Here is a 21,510-nt window from a genome sequence, read left to right on the forward strand (position 1 = left end):
CTGTACTCAGTGGCAGTCCTATGAACACTTGACAAAATACCCAGAGACTCACTCTACAGTGGTGGGACTATAGCTGTTCCTGGCTAGAGGAGCTGAACTCCTCTGTGGCAGCAGCAGATTTCAAAGTCCTTGCTCTATTACAGCACAATAGCAAATACCCGGGTGAAAAAGCTTTATTGCTTCCCCATTGAAACACTATTTATGCCTCTTTCTTCTCACCCTTCAACTGTATTTTGGAAGAGTCACACATGAGAACAGTTGGATGTCTTTTCTCTTTTTACTTCATAATTGTCTCCCATCACAAGAAATGCTAAAAAAGAAAAAAAAAAGAAAAATGCAGGCTCTTAAAGAGCAGGAGTTGAGTCCTTAGCTAGCAAAAACTGACTGGCTTCAAATCCCATTTTTCATCAGCTGAGGATCTAGTCACGGTCTTTGATTTGTTTCTTCACCAAAAGATGACCTAGACTCAAGAAACACATCATGCAGCTGCTTTATAGAAGGCATACAATTTGCAAATTAAAGTGATAAATGCATATAACAAGACTTTGGGGAAACAAGTTGCTTCATATTTTCCCTCCTCGAAGAAAACACTCAATACATCAGGCTAGTGTCTCAGAAATTGGATGGATACAAGGTCAGTATCATGAAGCACAGTCATTAGTGGTGCTCCTCACTGAAAGTGCTCACTATTCAACAACTCCCCTTTGGGAACAAGTGTGAGATTCTTTTGCAAAATTTGGCCCTAGAGTGTTTTGCACAAGCTTTGAGGTAAAGCCATCTAAGCACCCTGCCAGACCACTGAATGCAAGCAAAAATTTGAAGAAATGACACAAGGCATTTCAAATTCCCAACCAGCTCCAACTTGCACAAACACTGGTAGCTCCAGGCTAAAACCAAAAAGACCTGATATGTTCTCTACAGCAACAGATCTCAGATTTGTGACAGGAAATCCTGGAACATCCAAGGGCCCTTGTGAAATCATTGGCTTCAGTTTTATACCTGGGAGTCCATACTGCAAAATTGTCCCATCAGGAGTCCCCATCATGCACTTACCAGCACAAGGACTGGCCAGGCCCTGGTAACTGAACTCTTCTCCCATGCCCAGGCAGCAGGTGTGCTCACTGGGAATTTACCTTGGCTCTTCCTGTGCTGCTATAGCCTGCAAGGAGGAGAATCTCACCTTTAGACTGTTGGAACAACACTTTTTCTCAGCACAATAATGCTTGCAAAACAAAAACAAAAACAAATCCAGACTGGTAAACTGAGGAAAAAAATAGAAACCAAAGTTGTGCTGTCTGGTGTGATAATGGCTCCCAAGTTATTGTGGCTACAGAAGAAAGTGTTTGGGTTGTAACCTGGCCCTGAAAAGGCAAATTAAGAAGCACTTAAAACCCAGTGTCATTTGATCACCTTATAAAAAGGCAGTATTGTCTACCCTGTGCATTTGTAAGGGGAGAACTGTTTTGAAAAGGTTTGTATTTCCTACTTTTATGGGTTTAAAATACTCACTATAAACATTAAAAGCATTATGCAACCTATAAATGTGGTGTTTGCCCTTGGTTCTCCTTGTATTAAGAGGTCAAAATGCTTTTCACATATTCTGCTGTGCCTTGCTCCTGAGGAGACCAATCTAGTAGTCAAGAACTTGCTTTTGTCAGGATCAGACTTTTCCTGAGTCTTCTAAAAATCTCACCTCTTGCATTTGAGTTTTAGACTTTCTAAAGCTATCTCCTGTTGAATGAAATATTGTCCAACTCAGAACAAAATTTCACAGATCTAGCATTTAACAAGATATCAGTGCATTTCTTTAAAGGAGGGATGACCAAAACTAAGTACTGAGAGCTTACTGATATGACAGAGCACTGTACTATGTGTCACAGTAATTTTGGTACAGAAATGCCTTATTTCCTGGTTGGATCAGACCTGAAGTCCATTCTCATGTTCTGTCCCATTGGCAGCAGCCAGTACTGATGCTTCAAATGAAAGAAGTTAAAAAAACCTTTAAGAAACAATAACCGTGTCCATAACACTTTCTTCCATGCCTCAAAGAGAAGTCAGCTTACGCTTCTGAAGAATGCAGATGGAAGAGCTTTCTAAGTATTCTCCTATATCATTTAATCTGAGGCGCTTTTAATATCCACGCAAGCAGATAATTCTTTTTGACCTCTGAGCTCCTGTTCTCAGCAGGAGGCAGATGCAGTGTTAACTTCGTGGTGTGTGTTCTTTATTAACTTTCTACTAGAATATCCATGTATCAGAGTTCACTCTGTGTTATTATTTTTTTTTCCCAAACAGCAAGCAGCTCAGTTCCCTTTTTAAAACTGCAGCTATCCACTTCATTAAGCTATCTGTGATAACATCTATCCTAATGTTCTGCCTTCTGAGCAGATTGCAAATTCAGAGCCCAGGCAGGTGAAGAGAAACTTGGATTACTTTTGCCAATGGGCATTATCGTAGCCTTATCCGTATCAAATTTAATTTCTCACTGCACTGCCAAGATGTTTAATTCCTCCTGGAGCATCTAACAAACCTCAACAGCTTGCACCAACTGAAACAAATTACCATGATCAGCTAAATTCCCTAGCTCACTCTGTCTTCCCTTCTCCACACTGCTAATGAGGATACAGAGTACCACTGACCAGGCCCACATCAGTCTGCAGATAATTAACCAACCAGACCCTCCAGAGTCAACAGATAATGAACCTGGCTTCATGTTGAAGACTATTCAAGCAGCTAGCTGCAAGCATGTAGTGTGATGCAGTAAGGATGCAAAACTGAAAAAAAGGAAAGACTAGAAGCTTCTCCCCCTGTTTTGTATCCTGCTGGTTTTGCTGTGGAGAGCTGCAAGATCAATGGATGACTGATGAGATGAACTGGATGGAAAGAAGTTAAGAGGAATTGATATCCATGAAGACACTTATACATTTGGGGTTGCAGATATCCAAATGATCTGGCCCTGTATCAGGAGGTTATTTCTCTGCAATTCCTAGGATCACCTTCTTCATCAATTTTCAAAGAGATACAGACACCATGTTAGTGAAAAGCTGTCATAACGTGATTCTGGATCAGGCTTTTCTTGCCAGCTATCGTGTGTCTATACAGAGGCATCTCAAGAGGCAAACATATGGAATGTACCACGGGAAGCCATGATTTTCCCAGACATACAACTGAAAGTGAGGAACTCCAGTTGTTTTTCATGCATCATTCTGGGGTTTTTTTTGCCATGATGGGAGCAAGCTCAACAACACAGTGGTCTTTAGCTTGCAATGCTCATATTTAGGCACAGAAAAGGCAGACAATCTGTGGGAGACTCGTGCATTAAATAAGCCACCCAGCAGAAGCAACAGAAGTGACATGGCGTCACTTTTCTTCCCCTCCTCTCCTAAGCCCTTTGTTCTCCTCTTCTAGTTATCTCTCTCAATTCAGTGTCTCAGAGCAGTGGTCCAACAAGTACTCTTCTCTGTCTTTGGCACAACTGTGATTTTACAATCCACTGTGCAGACTACAACTCACAGTGCTTTACAAATTTAGGGCTGAGACCTCAGCACCAAGGCAAAGTGTACTGCAGTGAAAGAAAGAAAATGGTCACTTCCCTGAAATAGCAAAAGCCTCACTCTTGACAGAGCAGAGAATGTGAGCACACTCTTCTCAGTTTCCATAAGCCATTTCCATTAAGGATTACTTCCATCTCCCCTGGGTGCCCCCATATCCTTGCATAAAGATGATCCACTCTATAGAGAACCCATACACACACTCAGGAACAGGAGTCAACTTCCTGTTGCTCAGCGTGCCTCAGCTTTCCAGTTTGTGTTTCCCAGGTGGATGGTGCCTGTGCTGCGGGTTACGTGTTTGACACAGGAATTCCTCAGAGAGGCTGTTAAAACAATTGCATTGCCTCTCTTCGCATGTGAAACTTACCTCTTACCAAGTCCCCGAGCTCAGGAAGCCCTACCCAGTCAGTACTTGTCACTAGGAAGCAAAGCCTTCAAATCAGCCCTTTGCTAGATCTGATTAGAAAGCTATATTTGTCACAGCCCCATCACATGTAGGATACAACAGCTAGTGTTATGGTAGCACTGACCCTTATCTGATCCAAGATTTCTGTTGTTTACCTTGTTTCTTCAGTTCATCCATTTATTACAAGCAAGCAAGGAAAAGCTCCAGAGTTCCATAGAGTGCTTTTCCTGAACAGAGTCAAGCCACAGAGTGGCTTGTTCCTGTGGCTTTTGTGGCTACCCCACCCTGCATTACCCCATGACACTCCACAAGTATATCAGAAGCCCATCCACATAGAAAAACTGTCTAGCACTGTAGTCCTATAACATCACACTTGACAGAGATGTCATTGCTCTCAGCATCAGGATGTCAGCTGGTACCCATCCTTTCAGTAAGCGTCCTCATCTCACTCAATGCCCAAAGCCGTAGAGAAACCCTTCAAAAATCTGTACAGAGCCTTTAGTTATCCTGTCAGACAGGAAAAGGCCCAGCACAAACAGCTTAGGCCAGACTTACCTGTGGGCAACAATATAATCATTTCCTGCCACTGTGGGCTACAAGACACATGACAGGTCTGCAGAGCAAGTGGGAAGCTGCAGGTCATGCTCAGGCATGGTGTCCTTGTGATGGATGCACTCCTCTCTGCTCTACAACAACAGGCCACTCACCCAGGGCTACAGGACAGTTAAACAAGTATGAGAAGCAAGATATTTCCTAGCAGCGAAGGACAGTTAAATCAAGTTAATAAACCTCAACAACCTGATGTGGTGTGATTGCCCTAGGATTTCCCTAATTTGTTGTTTTTCAAACAGTTGTCAGTATTTGGACATATACCACCCTTCAAAACACTGATCTCCTGTCCTTAGTCATACAAGATTCCCATTGCCATGACATTCCTCCAAAATCTTCACCCTCCCACTGGTTTTTTTCTGTCATGACCACAGACACATTTTGCCTTCCTAAAGCAAATCAACTTCCATATACACAGGGCCACCTGGCTCACTATTCCCTTCCACCCTTCAGTGACAAACCTCCTCCAAATTATCACTTTCCCTCAACATGCCCCTTATTTCCCACAACTGAGGAACAGATCCACTCTGTTGTTCTGCCATAAATGGTCATCCCTGCCCTTATGTCAACAACTTTTTCTCCATCCAGTTTTAAAATGGGTATAATCAGTTAATCAGTAGGGAAATTACTTGCTTTGGTGGTCAAAATCAGTGCATTGATAGCTATTTTAAGCTCTCCAAAATAATTGAAGATAACGTGGAGATTACAGTCATACACAGCAAGAATCAGGAGCATGAAAAATCACTTGAAGGTACCTGTTAAACAGTACAGGTGCAGTAACTCCATCTTGCTCCCAGACCATTTTGTTTCACAGAACATCCTTACAGACACCCAGTCTCTGTCAGCATGACAAGTACAAAGCACAGAATGAACCCGGAAAGGCAAAACCGAATGGCTGGCATGGGAGAGGGGAGAAGGCAGAACAGTTTTCTTCTGTCCTATCTTAAGTATGAAGGGGTAGGAAATAATAGAAATCGGAATGCTTCCCATCACAAAGCAGCAAGGCAAGGCACTGCCTGGCCCCGGACAACGGAAGACAAAGACAAGTCGGGTGGTAACCGCAAAAGCGGGCATCACTGAGAGAGAGACCGTCCAATATTGCAACCATATTTGCATTTTATCGACATGAGGTTAAGGCAGAACCAGGTGCTTGAGGTTATCTACCCCCTCTTTTTTCAATCCTCCTAGCAGTGACCCTGCCAGCCCTGCTCTGCTGAGCTCCAGCCAGGGGAAACCAGGCCGCGGCCAGGAGAGGGAGCTCCCAGTCAACATGTCTGCTGCGCTGAGCCCCCGCCTGAAAAACGCCCTTTCCCAACAGGAATTGCTCACGAAGGAAGGATATAAATCCTGCACCAGTTACCTGCTCTGGGTGGGAAGGAGCCTGACTGCCGGGCGCTCGCTTCCCTCTGAAATGAGATGGGGTTTAGGGGCCAAAGTCATCTCCTCAGCACTAAGACACCCAGAGGAAGGCGAAGGGAAGTGATCATGCCCCCTGATGAGGCCGCACTTCGAATACTGTGTTCAGTTTTGGGCCCCTCAGTACGAGAAGGACATGCAGTTGCTGGAGCGCATCCAGAGAAGGGCAATGGAGCTGCTGAGGGGTCTGGAGAACAAGTCTCATGATGACCAGCTCACCTGCCAACTACACCATTGCTTTCCAACTATCGACAAAAGGGTAAAGCAGCAGGCATCTCTTGCAAAAAAAAATGCTAAGAATTTCCTGCAAAATCTTTAAAAGCATGTGAAAAGAGACACATCTCTGGGAGATTATAGTATATTAGGGGTTAGTAGCAAAAATAACCAAGCTCCAAAGGACTGTGCGCCACTGAATGTGCAGTTGGGTATGGGGACATCATCAGCCAGTGCTCTTCAATGACAGCTGGAGTTTAGCAACAGCACGTAACAACTCTACTCTTCTCTGGACTGGGTCACAGTCCACAGAGGATGAGATCATTACTGGCAAGTAAGAAATATAATTGAATATTCCAAAGCCTATCTAGATTATACTGGTTTTCTTGTTATTGCCGAGATCTGTTCAATTCATTGTTGAATAGAAAGGGTGACTCCTGCTAGCACATGAAACCTAATAAAAGACCACATTTATCAATAACAGAAAAACAAAATACGTAGCTAGCATTGTCCCAAAGGCACCCGTCAAACGTGAGTAAAGATGTAAATAAGGTTACTTGCCATGATTACATGAGGAAAGACAATATTAGGTGCTACGTAGAAAGACAATTCTAAAAAGCACAACAAACAGGCAGCTTGGTCAGTGCTGGTACAAAAACATGAACTTTTAATACTGTCATCTGGATTAAAGTCACAAAAATCTGCCACAGTGATTTATGGGAAAATTAAATCATCCTCAGAGTCCACTGGAAAAGTTTCTCAAAAAAACTCTAAACTGATTTATTGTTATGAAAATTCCCTTCCCTAACTACAATATAAATTAGTCTTTATAGTATGACAGTATATTAACTTTATCAATATGTATTAGTTCACATTATACACTGCAATGTAATGAGGTAGTGGAAATTTACTGGAGGCTTTGGTGCTGTTAATGCTTAAGTAAAACAAACCAAAGTATAGCACAGCCCTGGAAATAAGGGCTTTGCTTCTTGGAAGCTTAGAGCTGTCCCTGAAGGATAAGAGATACCCCTGGACAACCAAGATAACACCAGCATCCTAGGCCCTCCTACACATCTTTGAAACCCTCCCAGCATTGTCTGGCATCATAGATAAGTAACTACAGCAAAACTGACTCCAGGGACATCTGGATTAATAGATAAGCAGCAAAAATGCTGCAGAAATAGAGTTGCTTTGCAAAGCTTTACTATGATTAATAATCAGTAGTGTGGATGTTAGCAATTAGTCAAATCATGTTGTACCTCAACGCTTGCAGAGTATAAGAACCCTGTGTAAAATCAAATTCAAGGTACCCCGATTTGGCTGGGAAACTTAATGCACATGAATAAATATTTACCCTTGTAATTCTATACTTTGTCTTAGTTTTTCTCCTCGGCTGGCAAAAGCCAGTTGCAAATTTTTTAACATTATCAAGAGTAGAAGGGTAGGCAGTCCCAGGACTTCTTACCTCTATGATTCCCTTATCAAATGCTAGCATCCTCTGGAAAAGAGAGTAAGAGACCAAGAGAAACGTTGTACAGAACAATGGAAGAAAAAGCTCAGTTCACCAATATGACATTCAAAGTCCTCCACAGGCTAAAATTGTGGCATTTTGAATGGCTCCAAGTTCAGATTAAATGGCAGAAACTGGAGGCAGTGTAATGCATTAGAGATTCCAGGAAGATTAAAAGATAAAAAAACAGAAAACTGATTGGTGTGGGATGTGACTGTGGTACAGTATAGTAACTCTGTAAAAGCGAACAAAAGGTTAGACATCACCAAGTGATGAAGCACAGTATGTGTTGTTACATATAGTTTGTTCTCATTTCTCTTTCTTCAGACAATAAAGCTGCTCTCCATGCAGGGCATGAATGAAAAGTTATTCACTGATCCAACCCGAGTCATTAAATAGAGAAGCGACTTTTATACCTACTTCTAAAGAACGTGCATTAGCCCCTGTAGGAGGGAGCTGCTCTGCTCTTCACAATGGATCAGTGCAGCAGCTCCTGTGTTTGCACACAGGACACGCACAGAACCTATGGTCTGCTTCTGTACCTGTGCAGTCAGAATTCAGTAATACTCATTGGCTTTGCTGTTCCCCAAGAAAACATGTTCTAAAATGGTAAGAGAGCACTACAGTACCTAACTGCAGATTTCTGCGCGGATGCTGAATGTGAATGGTGTACTTTACATGCAGGAATCAACAAGGAACAAAAAGTATATCTGGAAATGTGTCTGGGTTGCTCGTCTAGTGTGCTAATTTGTTTAATCAAAAGTAAGAAGATGAACTATCAAGAAAGCAACATTCTGGGAACTAGGATATGGGCTACAATAGGGGAAGTGGAAAAAACAAACTTGAAAGAAGTGTTGGAATGAGACTAAGATTGCCCTGTGTTGAGGGGAAATGACAAGTCACTTTCCAAAATTTTATCTTTTTATTTTCTGGCATTTTGTTATTTGTTGCTCTAGGATGCTTCCCAGGAAGGAAAAAAATACTTCAAAAATCATAAATGCGTCATTGTTAAATGATGGAGTCTCATTCCACTTTCCTACCACTTTCAAACTCAATAACCTTTTGACTTAATTGGTATTTCTGCTGATTTCCACCTGGGTGGTAAATTATCTGATATTCAAAGCCCATTTCACTCAGTCAATCGACGTGATTACACTGATTACCTCGTGGGAAGGAACAGAAGTGAAGCTCTTCCAAGGAAACTGCGGATTGAGAGATTTCCTAGCAGTAGGTAAGCTAAAGGAGTATGATCCTTGCCATCTCAGAGACGCAGGCATATGTGCACAAGGTAACCTGACTCTAGGTCCCTAGAATTTGTTCCCAAAGTGTGTGTCATATGCCTTCCCTTCCAAATCTCCAACTTAATCTGTCACATGAAGAAAGCCTGACCACCTGGCTCCCATTTAACATTAATCCCTCCAGAAGTTTCCAGGAAGGAGGAAGATCCTGCAGCTTATACAAGCCAGACCTGGCTCAGGCTATAAGGAAAGGAAAAGGAGATTCACAAAAGAGCCAGAGGAGTTACTGTAATTCCCCAGCTTCATCAAAAGAAGCAGAGAGGGAGATGCTTTGGGACAAAGAATTGCAGTGTCTACCTGCTGTTCCTCACATACCTGTTCCAAGGTAGAGAAGCAGGAACTTGCCTTTGCACAGCCAGATCTGAACAGTCCCTATTTCCTCCCTTCCTACACCCCTGCACAGCCATCAAGTTCTAAGACACAGTGTAGCCCTGTTTTATTCCCTACAAAACCAATTTATCTAGAGTGCTGGGGCTCTCTCCCACTCCCCTTGGGAAGGAGAAGAAAGGTGTCACTGCCCAGAACATTTCTGCAGTGTTCAGCTAGCATTGCGTACACTCATTTTTGTTCCCTTGAATTTGGCTGTGCTCTTATGCCCCACTTTAAATAGTGGCTTGCCTTCCTCATGGCCTAGAAGTTTTGCCATTTAACTGAGCTCTGCAAAATTCCTTGGTTTTTTGTTCTTCATAAATCAGTGTCCACAGTTTTGTTGTTTATAGTTCCACATCAGGAACTACAGTTACTTCTGCAGTGGAGCAAGTTTTTTTCTGCACTTTACTTTTCATCTCCACATTAATCTTTCCAGCAGGAGGAACACCATAAATATTTGAGTCACTCAGTCTGCTGCTTCCACCAAGCATACACATATCCTCTCCGGCTCCTAACACTGGAGCACCAAGCCCACTCCATCTGTTGAGATCAGAGCAGGCTGCTGGGAGGGCTGGAACAACAGAGACACAGCCATCTGTGCTAATCAGAGTCACTTACAAGGTTACTCCCACCTGGGAAGGAAGAAAATAGCAGGCAGGCATGGTAGGATAATACACTTTAAGCTGTTCTTTGGAAAAGTGCATTACCTCCGCCAGACTAAGTTGGATAATTTCTGCCAGCATAAAGTCAGCCTGAAGTTAATGTAGCTAATGATCTAGTGTGTGAATTCTGGTTCTAACTCTTTCACTGACCACTGGACAACTTTAGGTGTAACTTGAAAAACTCAAATCAAAAAGAAAAGTCCATACTAGCAGGACAGTAGTAATGAATCATCAGCACTAGTGACAAGCTCAGCACCAGCAGAGCTTTGAGCTGGTGTCAAAGACAAACGTACTTGTCACTTAAGACAGAAGAGTTTGCTGTGCTCACTTGTATACAACCACCAACATAACAGCACATTAGTCCTTGACTGCAGTTTTTAGATACTACTGGAACTCAGATAATTAACTAGACTATGAGCATCCCTCCTTCAGGTTAGAACAGACAGGTCATACCTGCTTCTAGAAGCGACAGCACACAAGGGAGCACTGTAGCTATCATGATATCCGGTCAGCTTTGACTTTTCTATTCAGAAATGGGGACAAGCGGCTGTGAAAGAAGCACAGCCTGATACTGCAACCCACGCTCTGGGTCTGCAGCAAGAGATTAAGTTAAGCGCGTGCCTTTCTTACGCACAGAGAAGGGCATATTAGATGGGGCTGCTGACCTGCTAGGTGCAGGAGGTGTCTCAAATGGATTTCCAGGTATTACTGTAAAACAAACAGCAATAAGATCATGCAATGCCAGCTGACATTATCATAGAGAAGCAGAATTTGGAAACAGAAGGTGACAGTGTGAGGCACAGGCCTGATCAGGACTCAGCTTGGCTTCTCGTGGCATAGTTACACAATCCACCAGCTTGTCCCATCTCCACTGGCAGGAGGATGCGGCCTAGCTCTGTGAGAAAGGGGAGGGTTTAACACATCCAGTCTTCACATCAGCTCGTAAAGACAGCAGGCAGATCTAGCAGTAGTGGCAGTGAAGCCAAAGGGGCTGACTGACTCAATTAATATACCTAGCATAGATGAGCAACTGTAACAGAAAAAGCAGAGTCAGATGGGCAACAAGCCAGTCCCTGGCTTTTTGGTGATCTAGTTTCCTTTCTGTAGTTCAGTTTCTTCATCTCTAAACTGGGAATAGTAATACTTGATCTGATCAGTAAAGCACTGAAATGTGCCATACCCCAAACATATTTTTCAGAAACTATAAAGCCAAGAAAGCAAGCAAGTGGGCAAGTGTTGTGCAAGGTTCCATTATTAAGAAAAACAAGGTGATAGCAGAAAGGGAAAAAAATAAATAAATAAATAGAGAGACCATGAGGAAAAAAACCCCAAACTTTGCTGACCACTGAAATAGCAAGGCCACCATCACTTTGAGAACGTCAAAACTAAATCAGACATCTCACTAGGAAACAATTTGTCGGTATCAGGAAAGTGGATTAGATGATCTGGTCATACGTCTCCCCTCAATACTTATAATGCACTGACATCATGAGAGCTTTCACCTTGAAAGCGTGAAAGAGGTTACATGAAAAACAAAGTAGAAAAGAGACTAGCACAAAGATATCAGTAAATTCTTCTTCCACAGGTGTAAATTCATGGCCAAGAGACAACATTGAAAACAGAAGAGAAGAGAATGGAACAAATAAAAAAAAACCTAGTGAGGAAGATAAATTGGTAAAATTATTTTTAATACTTGAAGACAAGGATAGCAGTCTCAAAGATGCCCAGGGGAGGAATAGCTCCCACTAAACTAACAGCACACCTTCCTGTAGTAATTTGACAGATCTGGAGTCAGGTCATCCCAGGCTGAAAAAAGTAGGTGACCCAAAGAGCAAAGTGACAGATCTGGTAGCACGGGCCTAAATTGTTGCATAAACCACCAGCAGCTTGTGATGGGAGCCTGGGAATCTCATTCCTCCTCTTGGTGTCTGTCTTTCCTTCCATTTTACCTACATTCTTACCTGTGGACATTTTTACTGGGAGTTTATACAGTGTCCAGAAGCAGCACACTCTGATGTAGCTCTACAATAAGCGTTTGCTTCAGCCAACCCAGCTCCATGAGAGCTGCTGCAGAACAGCAGCCTGGGATTTACCAGCAGTGGGGCCCATCCAAGACTGCAGTTGCCAAAGTATGAGACTACCATCATGTATTCAAGTGAATACGGAGATCTTCATTGGCATACGCAGCCCTGTTTATAAGTTCTTCCTGGTATCCAATGTAACTTTCTTTTTCCTTGCTTCAGTACTTTACCTCCCTTCTTCTGCCCTCAAAAGGAGCCTTATATACGTTGTCTTCCTTAGCACATCTACAAAACTGTTTGTTTTGTCCCTTCTCAGCTAGCGTTTATTCTAGTCTGACAGACTGAGCACTTTAACCATCCCTATATATCAAACCTTCCAGGCCCCTCATCACTTTTCTTTCTTCCCTGTGAATTCCTTCCAGCTTGCTAGTAGCTCTCTGCACCCGCAGCAAGAAGCAGACCACTGCTCATCAGCATTCCTGCAGCAGCCTCGCTCAGTAAACAGCTCTGCAATAGCTTCTAGTCTGCTTACAACAGTAGTATTTTTGAAAGGTGAATGTTACCATCAGACTGAAAAATAACAAGGTTCCTCTCATAATGTCACAGCAGTCACACATGTTCCTGCCAATGTTGTTTTCAGAAAGTATCAAACAGCAGCTCAAGTCTGCACTGCCTATACGTGCTGAAAAGTATCCACATCCAGTATCTCACAGGTAGCAAAGTGCCCTTGGGCACCTTGGTTGCAGCTAAATGTTGCCCCACCATCTCTGTGCAACTTTCTTCCACCCGCATCAACAGAATGAGCTGCCCAGCTCTGAGTAGCCACCACTTCTCTGTAATCCCACATCTCTCCTCGAGCCGACAGGAGCCCGCAGGTGTCCCTCCCTACTTTTCCTTGAGCAGTGATTACCTGAGACCATGGAGAATGTCTGTCAAGCAGTTAATTTTGCATGCCATTTCTCTAGATGGAAGGAAAACATCTGAAAATAAAGATCAATCAACTGGTGAGATCTTTTTATTACTGGGCTATCCAGCATCCCTTCTGCCGGACAGTGCTTAAGTCAGGAGCAGCTGAAGAATACATAATGCCCCTCAAACTGTATTTATGAGGTAAAAAAGGGAGGAACAAGTACAGGATATAACTACAGATGGAAAATAGCCATTCTTTAGACTACAATCATGCAATTTACACATAAGCCAGAAAATAACTCCTATTCACACAGCCCTTATCTTTTCTCAGCGGTATCTGTCATTTGACGAATACCATCTCTTTCAGTACGGCAAAAAGCTAGAACTAGCCTTCCTTTCCAGCAGTTCATATCAGCACACAGAAAAGTGATTTTTGCTGCTCCCAGGATGAAGAGCAGAGCCCCTACTACCACGGAAAGGGGAGAAACAGAGGAAGAAAGGACCCAAACACATAACACACAGCTCTGGAGAACAGGCTTACTACTTCCATTGCTTTCAAGGGTATCAGAAATGTAAGGCGAGCAGGGGCTGCTGCTAAGAGGTGCCACTTCTCCTCCTGCCCACTCAGCAGTGGTTGCTGTCCCACACACAATTCCCTCTTCAGGCAGCAGCCACCATGAATGTAGGTTGTCAGGGCTTTGGCTGAAGCAATATGCTGTGCCCATTTTTCTGTCCCTAGCAATCTACCACCCAAGGAGCTGTGCCTGTAATGAAAATCAGCCTTAAATCCACCAATGTTTATTCACTCAAAACCAAGACTTGATTTTACAGCCTTCTTGGCTTTGCTTGCAGCAGCATGCATCTACATTACAATAAAGAAGTCAGGAGAAGAGTAGTTGCGTTTCAGTGGTGTGCGAGATATGTCATGCAGAGTCAGCCTAGGAGGCTAATAGTAAAGTACTACTTTGGAGACAGTTTACTCCACTCCCCTACCAGGCTGTGGCAATAAGCAGATTGCTTCAGACGTGCTGGCCCAGTTTGGTGTAGGACAGGCAGTCCCATGCTCAATCCACGCACTCTGACCCAGCCAGCTACAAGCTAGCTTAAATTACAGAAGCCACATAGTCACATTAGCACAGTGCAGAGCCTGAGGTTAGAAGTCCCGCAGAGACAGGGTATGTTAGCTTGGGCTGAGCACTATTCAGCATTTGGATGCGAGATAGCATCTGTGTGGGCAGCTCAGAGCACGAGCGGAACAAAGCAGGGTCTGCCTGTACAGTACAACAGGTGACAGCGTCGCTTCCTCCCCTCCTGGAGAACGTGAACAATACTTCCCCCTCTGAGGGATCATCAGTGCTTTTACGGTTCCTACTGCCACAGCATCTGGAGACAGACCCAGCCCTAGCAACCTGGTTTGCTTCTGTTTTTATAGTACAGTAACAGGAATATGTCACACTGCAAGACAGAGGAGAGATTTGTGACAGGAATTAAGCCTCGGAAAGAGATGTCTGAGGAGAGAATATGACAGAGGTCTGTAAAATCCCGAGTTGTGTGGAAGAGATTCAACTCTGCACTGTGCACTTCCAGTACAGGGATTTGCAGACATCAAATGAAACTGGTAGGAGACAGGCTGGAAACTATCCAAAGGAGACAGCTCTCTGTTCTCCATTTACCTCATAAACCCCACTGCGTGGGGTGCTCTGGATGGGACAAGTTCATGTGGGTTTGAGATGAGATTAGACAAATTCAAAGAAGAGAAATTAGGATTACTGGAAGACATAATACACATTGCCAAATCTGAGACGGTACCCTGGGGAAAGCACCACCCATGCTAGAGCTTTTCTCCCGTACTTCCCCTAGCATTCACTTTCGGTCATTGCCAGAAACAGGGACTGGGTTCTATGGGCATTTCACCCTGTACAGCTGTTCCTGTATTCTGTCAGATTTTGGCTTAAGATATTTAGTATGTGCTCAGCCAATACTTAGAAGAGATGTCTGTACACTAGAAAGAAAGAAAGAAACAAAGAAAAGCTACAAAGCTCCATGCCACACTTAATAGTGTGAATTCATTCTGCGTTAACACTACAGCATGAAAGAGCAGCAGCAGACCCCTCTGTACACAAGAACGTTGGGATTTTATAACTACCTGTTCCCCCCTTCCCCCCCCCAATATTGCACGATTCACTCTCTGCAGAGCTGGCACTACCTTCAGTTGCTCTATACAGTCTTTCAGAATAGCCCCCTTGACTGACACGTAACAAGGTCAGGTCTGAAAAAAAAAAAAAAAAGAAAACCAAAATCAAAAAACAGCAAGTGTTTGTTTTGTAACTTTACATTAAATTAGTTTTATAGATTTTTCTGTCAAAAAAAGACTTTCACATCCTTAATATAACAGCCAGTATCTGATGTAAATTCTGGACTCCCCTGGTTCAAGTGTTGAGTATGACTGAGCAATCATTCATATTTCAGGCTTATTCTGTTAGCATAATTCTGCACCATCCCACAGCTTATTACATGAGAATTTTTCCAAAGTGACCTCTGCATTCAGTAATTTCCACCAAGAATATTGATTGCCTCAAGGCACTGAGACTTATTAAAATATACATGTACATTTCATTGCCTTGTGAACAAGAGCTGAAACCTCTTCCTAAATTGATCCTACATCTGTTTAAGATCTAGAGACTGAAGACTTGGGACTAGCAGAATTCTTCAATGCCAGATCCTAGGTAAAAAATTGTTTTCCTCTAATCATGATCTCTGTGTATATGAAATGGTTTATTTTCCACTTTCAATGTTTTTATATTAAGGAATATTTTTGTAAAATAATATAAACATGTATTTTTCAAACAACATTGTCAAGTGATAGAAATTGAGAGACTAAGCTAATACTTTTATGTTCCACCACACAACACAAGCGTTCCCAAAGCAACTTCTGTCAGTGAAGTTGCACTTTGTCCATAAGCTGTGCCGTGTCGCTCCACACCATTCTGGATGATGCCCATCTCATCTTTGCACTGACGGCACTTTGCCCCTTCCGTCTTTGCTTCCAAGACCCGTGAATTTGCTGCCTAGATAGTATGTTTTATGGCATATAATATACATAACAAAGCCAAGGTTAAACCACAACAGTCCTTTTTGACCCCCAATGTGGGGCATGAAAGGTTCAATATGACAGACTTGACTGGAACATGCTAGATTGAATTTATAGCTGTTATTGCTGTTTAGCTATTAATCAGCAAGCTTCTACACTTGCCATGGAGCTTGCTTGCCTTACTGTATGTTAGAGCCTAGTGCTCATTAGTAGTTGCTTTTTGCTTTCGCTGCTTCCTGTACTGCTTATCATCTTAGTCCCCTGTGCCTGGGAACATTTTGATAACAGCAATGGCTCATGCATTGATTATGGGATTCAATCTGGATGGAGTAGCAGTAATGAGAAGTATCAAAATGCAGCTTTTGAGAGGAGCGCCTGCCTCACTAAAATCCTTGATTATACCAGTAGTCACAAATGCTGCTGGTAATGTAGGTGCCCTAGCAAATACCTTGAGGGAAATTAGGGCTGTAACTTCAGGACCATCTGTGCAGGTGGTGAATAAAGGAAAGCTGGCAAAATCAAAAGGAGTTACAGCGTGGGTGACGAGGAAACAAATGTGGAATGATCTTGTACAAGCTGGTATTCCCCAATCAGAAACAGATGGGATCACATTATCAGAAATGTTTCAGCAATGGCAAAAGTTAGCACCTACACAAAAAAAAAAAAAAGCCAACAGGTCGCTCATGCAGGCAGCAGCTCTCCTTCCAGCAGATCTGCAGTAGGTCACAGCGAACTCTGTACCATTTCTGCCCCATGTCAGCTCAGGTGGACTTGTAAGCCTTCAGCTCCGCCAAGAGGACTGACACCAAGGTGGTAACTGCAAAATAATATCATATTCCAAGGAGGAAGGAGGAAATTACTCAAACCATTCAGGCACTTGAACAAGTGGGAATTGTTAAGGAATCCATGACTGCTTTTAATAATTCTTTTTGGCCTGCTTGAAAAGCAGATGGCACTTGGAGAATGACTGTAGATTACAGAGAATTGAATAAAGTCACTCCCCCCACACTTACAGTTATGGTAGCAGACAAGGTTACTCTTACAGGAAAAAAGAAAAAAAAAAACCAGCAAAAATTTACAACCCTGGAAGGTGGTGACAGATCTTGCTAATGCTTTCTTTTCAATAGCCGTTACATATTTATAAAGCATGTGCACATAACTGTGCTATTTGTACACAGCTACGTTTAAGGGCATTATATAGGCCATGGAGAAAGATAAAATGGGGTCAATAGGCCTTGAGTATCTGGCAGGTCAATTACATGGGCCCCCTGCCCCTGTCAAAGGGGTAGTGATATGTATTCACTGCTGTGGATACAGCATCAGGACTGGTTTTTGATAAAACCACCAAATCAACGTAACACAATTAAAGCATTAGACAACTCATTCGGACCTCCTCACCAAATACAAGTGACCAAGGAACACACTTCAGTGGATACAATGTCCAAGACTGGGCTCAAGGGCTAGGGATAGACTGGATATTCCACATTGCTACCATCCTTAAGCTAATGGCTTGATTGAAAGATGAATGGGATGTTGAAGGAACAATTAAAAAAAAAGCTAACCAGTACTAAAACTTTACAACATTGGAGTTCACATCTTACTAAAGCAGGGGGTTTTTGTTAAACAGCCAGAATATTTATAATCAAACAGCCTATGATCGTATTATAACAGCTCCAGTACAAAACATGGTGAGGACTGAAATTCTTCCAGATGGCATCTCTCCCAAAATATTAACTATAGGGGAAATTGAATTGTTTACACTGATGGATTGCATGGCAAGACTGCGACCTAATATTCTAGACATGAAGATTCATATAATAACCCCTGAGAATACCGTATGGTTCTGTACCCCAACTTCTTCTCTTATTTTACATCCTCTATTGATATCACATTCTCAAGTTCTTGTATTTTAGGTATCTTCGACTAATACCTGTGGCTTATCTAGAGGAGATAGCACTAGAACAACGTTATTGGCATTGCAAACCCCACATCGAATTGAAGTTCAATCTGAAAAAGTGCAAGCCTTCAATCTGTGTGGGCAACTACCCCACATCAGGTTATCAAACTCAAAGTGATATTAGCTGAAGGAGCTGGAGCCATGGCCTATGTATTACCAGAAGGAGATGATACTCCTGGTTTCCTCCCTTTTCACAAGTTGGATCATCATGCTTTGCAGTCTGGTACTACCAGCACATGCTCTGGATACATTTCCACAAAATCAACATGTAAATACTTGGATTTGGTTCGCCTCTACTGTAACTAACTCATCTGCCTTTTGTATTGAGAGAGGAATAACAGCTGCAGATCTTTTGACAACATGTTTCATTGGCATGCCAACCCCAGTAGCTGTGTTACAGAATTATACCAGGTTAAGTGCTTTTGATATTAATGTTCCTCTTTGCTATTTTTTCAAAGTAGTTAACAGACGTACGCCAACAAACATTACAAAAATCAATTGGTGGTAGACTATCTCCTCCTTTGACACCATAAACACTGCTCTGATTTTGAAGCCAGCGCAGAGGACGACATTCAAGATCTCAGGACTTAATTCATCAAGTGAAACAATCAACTGGTGGTGCCTGGCTGGCTGAGTGGTTTGATTCCCTAACAGGATGAGTGGGACACCCGATTCAAAGCATTATTGTATACATATGTTTATCCCTTTTTCTGTATGTTTATTACATGCCTCTGTAAATTACCCTGCCCTACACCCCACAAGCCCAAACGGACACCTCCAGCTTTGCCAGCCCCAGCAGAAAGTCCCTTGAGCAAGTGGGTGGAATCAAAATAATAGAATCTTAAGGCTGGAAGAGACCTCCAAGATCATCAAGTTCCAACCATCAACCTAACACCACCATGCCTACTAAACCGTGCCCTGAAGTGCCACTTCTACATGTTCTTTGAACACCTCCAGGGATGGTGAGTCCACCGCTTCCTTGGGCAGCCTGTTCCAGTGCCTGACCACTCTTTCAGTAAAGAAGTGTTTCCTAACGGAAGATTGGTGAGGAGGACTGTAAATACTCTCAAGTGACCTGCAGGTGGGGTGTAGAAGAACACATATATCCTACTACTTGTTGTTTAGCCTCACGTGTTGGACAAGTAGAACATCTGTGTTTAGATAACAAAGTCCTATGATAGACTTAGACGTGCCCTATCAAACATGGTTGAGATTCCTGCCATGCTGTGGGAAAGATCAAAGCACAGTGGTAAACTATGCCTGTGTCAATTCTTGAAATACAGGTGAAAACAGCAGGTTCGGTGATCCTGTAGCAAGGATTGAGCTCCATGATGCCTGCATCCTTGCTTGCGTACCTCTGCCCAGGTGCTGCTTTGGGGATCCGTTTACATTTAATCTGTGGTTTTGTGGTTGTTCCTGCATCCTGCCTGCGCCAGCTCACACAGCCAACTAATCCTTTCCCTGGGGCCTCTGAAGGTATACATTAAGATAAAAAGGAAATTTTTAAAAGCTTTACATGTGTAACAATAGATCATTAAGCACTTCAAAAAAAACATTCATACATCCTCACAGCCTCCCCCATGAGATCAGAAAGCATTTCCCACAGTGAAATCAGAGGAAACCAAAAGCAGAGAAAAACAAAAGCTGAGATGAGACAGAGCTCTGCTTTCTCCGTGGCACGTTACACTGCACCACAGGTCAGGCGCCCGAGCTGCAAGTAGAGGCGCAGACGGCTGGCGTTCTGCCACGGCACGGCGTGGCCTTTACCCAGGGCTGCAAGAGGGTGACAGAGGCAGGGAAAAAAAAAAAAAAAGCAGCCTGCAGCTGTGCATATGCCACTAGCTCTTCTTTACCTTGCAAGAACAGCTGTAGCTTAATTAAAAGGATAGGAGCCAAGCAAGGTACACAGCTAATTGGGCAATTGTCATCAGCCAGTTAGAAACCGGTACAATCATTTCCAGTACCAACGATCCCATTGTTTCTTCAGGTTAGTAATACAGACTCGGAATGACAGCCGACTCTGCCTGACACAGACGAGCTCTTTTGAGGTTGCTACAACTTCACTTTGTGTCAGTGTGGAACTGCATCAGCAAAGTGACAGCTCGGTAGCTGGTTTCTGTCCCTGCTCTCAGGCACACAGCATGGAAGCGGGCTCCAGACCACCTTAACCCTCATCAAAGCCTCCAGCTGAACAAGCTGCCGTATAATATGAATTTAATACAGAGCCCAAGTCCTTCTCAGCAAATGGCAGGCTGCAGTAGTTCCTTGGGTCTGGACACAATCAGTCTCAAGCACAACTCAAAGCAGAAGCAATTTTATGTAATTACTGTACAACTGTGCTTGGAAAACAAAGGTAATTTCTGATGTTCTCCATCATGAATATTAGATGCATTTATTCTGCTGGCATATTAAAGGACTGACATACTCGGGACTCAAACCTCTTCAAAAAGAACGGTACATGTGCACATGCACAAAGATTTATTAGCAGCATCCATAGCTGATGCCAAAAGTCAACTGTAATAGTGAAAGCTCCTTTTGGGGAGGAAAAAAAAAACAAAAAAAAAACCAAAAGAAAAAAAACCAAAAAACCCCACACCACACACAAAACAAAAAGATAGACAGAAGGAGAATGGAAAACTCTCTCCAGGGGCTATTCAGGACAAGAAGTGATGGGGTCCCTAAGCAAGCATCCTTGCCAGGCACCCCTCCAGTGCAGCTAGTCATCCCTCCCATCGTTTTCCCATAGCAACTGTATAGTTTCTATGAAGATCCATTCAAATCCCCTGTGGCTTTTCCCTGTGTATGACACTGCTAGTACTGATCAGAGCATGTAATTCTGTGTATGCATATTATTGGGGCACCTAATGTAAAGCAAGGGCTACAGCCCAGTGGGTGATGCTCACAGCAGTGAATATGCCTCAGGCATGGCAAGGCCATGAGAATAACACCACCACCAAGGGAAAAGAAAATACTGCCCCGGAGGCTCTGGGAAAAGCAGCCATGGCAGCCTGGGTGCCAGGGCGCAGAGCTGCCTGTGCAAGGAAGACTGCAGAGCCACAAAGAGAACGCCCTGAGCAATACAAGGGTCTGAGGCACCTAACGCACTGTGCAACAACCATGCTGAGCAATCAACTGTAAAACAAAAAGCAACACTACCATCCAGCTTGGATCACAGCCGGGGACGTAAGCAGGGCTGTCTGGCAGGTATCCACTTGTTAAATACAGCCTTCAACACACATTGAGGTGGAGGGAGGAGATGCATCCACAGTGACTACAGCTACCCCTAGGATGGTATAATATACTCTGTGCTCATCATCAAGATGCCAGCTTACACCACACTGCATTACCAGATCACACTGTTGCCCATGGTCAGCCATAAAATGATCACTAAAATAAGCCACGACAGTGAAGGCTGTAATTTCCTCAGTTTTCTTACTAGGAAACTGTCAGGTAATCTTTGCTTATCTGCTGCAACCGTGCAACGGTTTTGTCACAGGG

Source organism: Chlamydotis macqueenii, chromosome 1, assembly GCF_036417535.1.
Source record: "Chlamydotis macqueenii isolate bChlMac1 chromosome 1, bChlMac1.mat, whole genome shotgun sequence".
Lineage (NCBI taxonomy): Eukaryota > Metazoa > Chordata > Aves > Otidiformes > Otididae > Chlamydotis > Chlamydotis macqueenii.